This window comes from Desmodus rotundus, chromosome 5, assembly GCF_022682495.2.
Source record: "Desmodus rotundus isolate HL8 chromosome 5, HLdesRot8A.1, whole genome shotgun sequence".
NCBI classification, from domain to species: domain Eukaryota; kingdom Metazoa; phylum Chordata; class Mammalia; order Chiroptera; family Phyllostomidae; genus Desmodus; species Desmodus rotundus.
Window position 1 is genome coordinate 156,746,219 of NC_071391.1, and position 7,556 is coordinate 156,753,774.

The window sequence follows — 7,556 nt, forward strand, 5'->3', positions numbered from 1 at the left end:
CAACCAATCTAAGATCTGGAGTATATAATTACCATTAAGAATATTTTTTTCCATGAAACCATTACCCTAGAAAACAGACATGGGGCAGATCTCTTCATCTCTTGGTGCCTCGTTGCTTTCCCCATCTTGTAAGAGAAACAGATATTATTCAATAAATACATAAAATACAGTAGTTTCCACTGTCCCTCCAAGGAAGCTGCATGGGATCCCTCCTCAGAATCCTCCATTGTAACATCAATTTTCTTGAGTCCTCCTTCAGTTTAATAAATCATTTCATAATGCATGTCATCCCCTGTGCTCTGTATTTATGGGTAAGAATATTTCCCCTCTAGCTGCCATGTCCTCCAACATCCTGAAGTCAGGCCCATGGTTTCCTATGTTTCTGCCACCCACTGTCTAGATTTAGCCCCAAATAAATTAGCATTTACGACTTGGTAGGTTGTTTCCAGTTGGACTGTTTTCTGTCTCGTCGGGTGTTTTAGGTGCCACGAGGCGGCAGCACAAACCTCGTGGTGCTGTCACTCTACGTGCCTGTGTTTGTACAGTCCCTCTGTCACTCCCTGAGAGAAGACGTCTTTCCACTTAGATGCAATTAAACCACACCATTTTTTTTTCAAATTAATAGTCAGTGTTAATGAGGAAGTGGGGGATAAGAACTGCCACATACTTGGGGCAGAAATGTTCATTGGGGCGATCTGCAAACTGCAGGTCTGAAGCCTTAAAAGTGTTTTTATCCTTTCCTCTGCCATTCCCCTTCCCACAGCCACTCTCCCACCCCCAGTAATTTCTCTTAAGGAAATTATTGTGGCTGTCGGCAAAGATCTTGCAATAGGGCTACTTAGTACAGCATTTTTTATAATGACATGAAGTAGAACTAATGTAAATGTCCAACAATAAGGGATTCGGATCATATCATGGATGACCGCAGGGCTGTCACCAGCGATGTCGTTGAAATGAAGGACTGTTTTAAGTACCAAACAGTCCTAAAACTGTCAAGGTGGATAAAATGTAAAATGTATTTAAAGTACGGCAATCATACTTTAAAGTAGTCAAAGAGATATACGTAAGCATCTGGCAAGTATGTGAAAAATACGATTTTTAGTAATATGGACACACATCGACTTCGGCAACGTGGCATTACCTTGAATTTCACCGTGATTTTAAGCATTTTTTATCCACCATTATCTAGAATTGAATAGTTCCATTTAACTAACTTTCTAGATTTCTGAACTTTATTTCTTTAGGAACCAAGTCTTTATTTTAAGTAGTTTTACATGGAATTTCTATTAAATGTATTGTGTTTTCATGCATTGCCTGTCTTCCTAAGTGGCTGAACTTTTACTGGATAGTTCAAGGTTTCATTGTGAATTTCCATCACAGTACAGTGGGGGCCGAGGAGGGGACTCACCCCTAATAATAAATGGACCCAGCAAGGTAAAACGTTAGAGTTCTTGTCTGCTTTTTATTGTTTTGCTATTGTAACAATACAAGGTACCATGTCTGCATATAGCTACCATCTCTACCTTTAGGAAACACTATTCCATGACTCTCTCAAGCTCTTAAATATCTTACTGGTTATGCCAAGAATGCAAAGCCCTAACCACTTCTTATCTGGGACATTTCTCAAGTTACTCTCTACAAACACAACCTTGAAAGATTCAGGAACCTCTGCTCCCAGACCAAGGCTGCTGGAAAGAGGGAGCTTTCCTAGACTCAGCATTCCTCTCCTATATCACGACCCACTATGTCTGCAGTACAGCCAGGACCAGCTGCATCGCCCTGGGGGACCGGGGCTGGAGGAACCAGTGCAAACGTGCTGATACTCGAGCTACTGTTTTTGCTGCGAGCATTCGCTTTTGAGTCTGGCTCAGGGAGTCTCATGGCTTCTGTAAGCATCCATGACACTGTGGCAAGCTTACTTGCTAGCTTATAGCTGGGTGAAATCTCAGACCCTTCAAGGTTCTTGAAATCTACTTTCCAATTTGTTATTCCATTTGTACTTTTAGCAAACATGTATAAATTATGTATGTAACTGGTAAAGTCCTGGGGAATTTAAGATTAACAGTAGTTGCAAGCTCTCTTCAAAAGCTCTGCCTGGTGAGGAATGCGGATATCGAAACAGATCTTTGTAACAAAATGTAATCGATATTAAAGGCATATCTAGGTTTTCTGCACACTTAAGACCAGTAATAGTCCATCATCAAGCCAGCCAGAGTAAGAAGCCTTCCTAATACCTGAAACATCAAATAGAATCTTCAGAAAGGTATTTCTTCAGTAGTGGGAATTAATTTATCCAAGACTAAAGGCTGCTCTGGCCTCACCTAAACAAAGCTTTAAGACAAACCTCGAAAACATCTAATTCATTTCAAGTAACTTAACTGCAAAATAATGCCCAAAGGTATTTAAAGAAGTATAACAAATCCAGCAGCCTTTGGTGACAAGAATCCAATGAAAAATCAATTATGCAAGAAGGCAAAAAAATAATAAATAAATAATAATAATAATACAACCCATAACCAGAGAGAAAAAATAATAATAAAAAACAAGCTCAGAAATGACCGAGATGATAAAATTAACAGACAAGGATGTTAGAACAGCTATTAAAAATCAACTCCACATTTTAAGAAGATATACACTGTGAATATGAGGAAAGAAATAGAAGATATAAATGAGACTCAGACTGAATTGCGAGAGATTTAAAAATACAACGTGTGTATCTGAAAACATATTCACACAAAAACCTGCACATAGGTGTTTATAGCAGCTTTATTCATAACTGCCAAAAGGTGGAAGCAACCAAGTAGATGAATTCCTTCCGTAGGAAATGGGTAGATAAACTATGTCTACACGATGGCATGTTATTCAGTGATTAAAAAAATAATCTGCCAGGTCATGAAAAGACATGGAAGAAACTGGAATGCATATCGCTAGGGGAAAGAAGCCACATGGAAAGAATACTTACTGTGTGGTTCCAGCTACATGACGTTCTGGAAAAGACAAAACTATGAAGACAGTCAAAAGATCCTTGTTGTAGACACATAGACCCATGGAGCAGAACGGTCTCTTTGACCACGGAACACTATTCCGCGCTAAAGAGAAACAAACTATTGGTACGTGTAACCACAGAGATACATCTCAGCAGGACTATCATAACTGAAAGCGAGCATACACAAAATGCCACCTGCTGTTTATCTACATTTATATGAAGTTTTAGAAAAAGCAAAGCTATAATAACAGAGAGCTATAATAACAGAGCTTAATAGGGAGAGTCGTGGCCAGGACTTACAGAGAGGAGGGAAGAAATTGACTGCAAAATGGTAAGAGGGAACTTTGGGGGTGAATGGGAATATTTTATATTTTTATTGTGTCGGTGGTTTCACCACTGTATCCATTTGTCAATATGCATTGTATTAGACACTTAAAACTGGTGAATTTTATTATATGTGAATTATACCTCAATGAAACTGACAAAAAATAAAAATAGAACCTTTTAAGCCTTCAAAAATTATACAGAACAAGATTAATGAAAGAGAAAAAACAATTTATCCATAGCTCCAAAAAAATAGTAAGTTTCAGAGACCTCTCACAGGACTGATCAAGAAAGAAGGAAAGGCACATGAAAAATATTATTGGAAAAATCGCTCTGAACCACAGATGAGACTGAATGAATGGACTCCTGTCCAACCGTGAAAATGAGTGAAGTGAACCTACATATACTCAGAGCTGTGAACAGCTCTTCTGAGATACAGTTCACTTGTCATACAGTTCATCCGATTAAATTGTATAATTCAATAGTGTTTAGTATACTCACGGGATTGTGCAGCCATCACCAAAATATGATTTGAGAACATTTTTATCATACCCAACAGAAACTTTGTTCCCAGTAACCATCACGTCCCAATGTCCTAATTTTGTCCCAGGCCTAGGCAACCGCTTCTCTGCTTTCTGTCTCTATAGATTTGCTTCGTATAGACATGTCCTATAAATGGAATCCCATAATGTGTGCTCTTTGGCGACTAGCTTCTTTAATTTTTAAAGATTTTTTAAGATTTATATTAATATATTAAAATCTCGATATTTTTATGACTTATCTGTTGAGACATATATGGTATAGCCCCTATTGCTCTTTGGCTACAAATGTGGACAGCATGTTGCTGAATACTATAGCCAGTTATAACACAGAGGTATTTGTGTATCTAGTTATAGCTAAACATACAAAAGGTACCGTACAAATACAGCATAAAAGATAAAAAGGGAAAAAAAAGGTGGTACGCTTGTATAGGGCACTTCCCATAAACAGAGCTTGCAGAACTGGAAGTTGCTCTGGGCAAGTCAGTGAGTGAGTGCTGAGTGAACATGAAGACCTAGGACGTCACTGACCACTGCTGGAGACTCTGTACACACCGTCCCTGCGTCCTTCCGAAAGGGCCAGAAATGGAATATCAAAGCTGTCCGTGCCACTCCACGAACAGGGATGTGGGCCGATTGATCGGAAATACTGAGGAGAAACTTAGGTGTTGATCACCTGATAGCGACGGTGAGGAGGGAGTGAAAGTTGGCCTGAGGACCAGTAGGAGTAAGAGATCAAGAGGGAGCGATAAAGGAACATAGGGGCTCATCACAGCACTGTGGGTTGGGCTATCCTGGGTTGGAGCAGTGGGCAGATTAGGAAAACTTTGTGGTATTCATTTTTTTAAAAGAGGGTGCTTAATATGGAGAAGGTGTAGAACTGAGGACTCAGTATTTTGACTCTGGAACTTTGTTTTTGATTCCACTGGCCCCATCTGGCACAAAGGTCTCTTTCTGGCATTGAATTGATGGAAGAAATAAAACTAATCAATGTTTTACCTCATTACAACCTGAAAGTACTTCCAATGTACAAGGACAGGCTGGCTCCACACCACCTCAGAAACCGTTTACATAAGTGACAATAGCACTTAATATTTACGACGGTAGTTCCTGTGGACCTACATCTTTGTACGAGGTCTTAGGCTTTCAACCAACAATGTGCAGCAGTGTTCTCTGAAGACCATCAGGCTAGATCTGGGACGGCTGGAGCGCCCTCTGCATGCGTAGCGTTGGGGGCACAGGTTCCTCTGTGCTGAGCCGGGTCAGGGACTGGCTGACTGGGATGAAACCTGTGCACTCAACACTGAGGTGCTGTGAGTGAGGGGGAATCTATGGCTAAGCCCTGCAGATACTGCTCCCATCAGAGAAAAATGAATTCCTCCTGAACCCAAGCTCCTTCCATTCCTTACAGGAAACTCAGCTCCACTATAACTTTATGGGACCACCACGACATATGGGGTCCACAGCTGTGTGCAGAGGACGGTCTCCATTGACGTCCAAAAACGTCACTAGTGCCAAGGGTGAGAACCTGTTCGAAAGCAATGATGTCCAAACCTGGCTAGCTTTTTATCAAAAAAAAAATCAAAAGAATCACCTGTCCTGCCCTGGCTCAGTTGGTTGGAGGATCGTTTCATACCCCAAAAGGTTGTGGGTTCAATTCCTGGTCAGAGCACATACCTAGGTTGCAGATTCGATCCCCAGTCCAGGTGCATATGGTCCCCGGTCTGGGCACCTGTGGAAGGCAATCTCTCCCTTGTACATCAATGTCCTTGGGTGAGGATTAAAAAATTTTTAAATAAAGAATCACCTGTCCAGCTTTTTGAAAAATATCTAAATGTCTGAGTCCTACCTCTGAGATCCTGAGTCAGGAAATATGAAGAGAATCCAGGCATCTGTGTTGTTCAGAAGCTTTCCAGGTGATTTTTATGGTGGGCCAGATTTAAGAACTGTGAAAGTAGACTGACTTTCAGCTCCTAATTCAGAAGAAAATCAGCTGGTAAACATTAGCAGTACTCCCAGAATAGATTAATGGCTCCAAGGCACTACCTCTTCTGTTTATTTTCCCCAATTACCTATTTCTCAATTAATGAGGTCATTAAGCATCTAAGACATGCATTAATTTCCATCTTCTCTCTTTTTTTTACTTCTTTCATTCTGCATAAATCCAGTTTGCAAATGATTATAACTTGTTAAGTATTACACATATTACACATTTTCTGTTTACACACAGAACAAATGACCTAGAAAATGTTTGGCAGCTGTCTTTGTTCACCGGTGTTCAATGGGAATAGCTGAGCAAACAGGTGCCCCAGCCCTGTAAGCAGTGTGGCATGTCATATTATCAGCTACTCTTTGCTTCTAGCTAACTTAATGCATGGAAGTGGAATGCATTTTAAGTGGTTTGAAGTTGCATACTTTAAGATCAGTATAATTCTGCTGAATTTAGAAAGCTGTACAAACTAATTAATTTTAGCTTTAAGACATTTTTCTTTCCACTTTTCATCACTCTAGTAAATTGCAAAAACAACATAGCCCCTGCTCTTAAGTAACTTAAAAAGAGTAAAAGGTAGCAATGGAAATAAGACATGAGCATGAGGAACTACAATATCTGATATATTCTCAGAGGATACACATTTGACCTCTGTAGCTTTGCCTTCACTCGTGCCTACCTCATGCTAGATCCACCACATTAGGAGCTGGAGATAAGTGGACACAATCCCTCTACTCATGGACTTTTATTTCCTGGAGACTAGTCAGTCAGTTAACAATTATTTATTGTGTGCATATTGTGTCCCAAGCATGGAAGCAAGCAATAATGACTCAGAGTGATTGGTGTAAAGAGAGGGAAGGACACGATCCAATTAATCACTGTCTGGAGTTTTATCACACCGAATCCTCCTCTCTTAAGCACAGATATTTCTCTGACATCACTTACCAGGCCAGGATTACAGGGCACTCACTCACCCTTAGCAATAATTCAATCCTGGCATTGAATCAACAGCAGCTACTTAGTAACATGTTGCAATCATCTAGGGGATCACTGGTGGTTAACATCTAATCAGTAAAGAATTGCAACAAGAGCGACTGACATCATCTTCACTTTGGTCGTACTTCTGAGGAAGCTTTCCGATAGAACTAGGTATTGACGCCGGTCCTGAAATCGAGCAGCTCTGGCCGTTGTGAGATTACTCAGGAATGTGTTCACTATTCAGGGTATAGCAAAGTAAGTTTACAGTTTTCTATATGGAAAGTAATACCATAATTAATAAACAATAATACAAGAATAAACCTACTTTGCCCCACCTTACCACATTAATAAACCTAACACGAAAATCCGCATGATCGTATCAATTGGTGCCTAATACTTATTTTTGAACTGGAAGTGGCTTTGGATAATGTTATTATATTTCAAAAGAAGCTCTCCATTGGCTAACACCACCCACATTTTCAAGATAAATGAAAGGACTCTGCATTGTGTCCAAAGTCGGGCTGAAAATCCTTGGGCCCGTCCTCAACAACACGTCATCCCACCGCCAGAGACCGCTGCAGGACCGTGAGTGAGAGCACAGAGCCTTCGAGGGGAAGGGCCCCTCCTTGTCATCCCTGAGCCCCTCGGGCCTCTCCAGAGGAATAATGGACACGTGGACATTGTCCATGAGAAGAGATAAAAGGATGATAGGATTCCAACATCCAGACACATTTTGTGA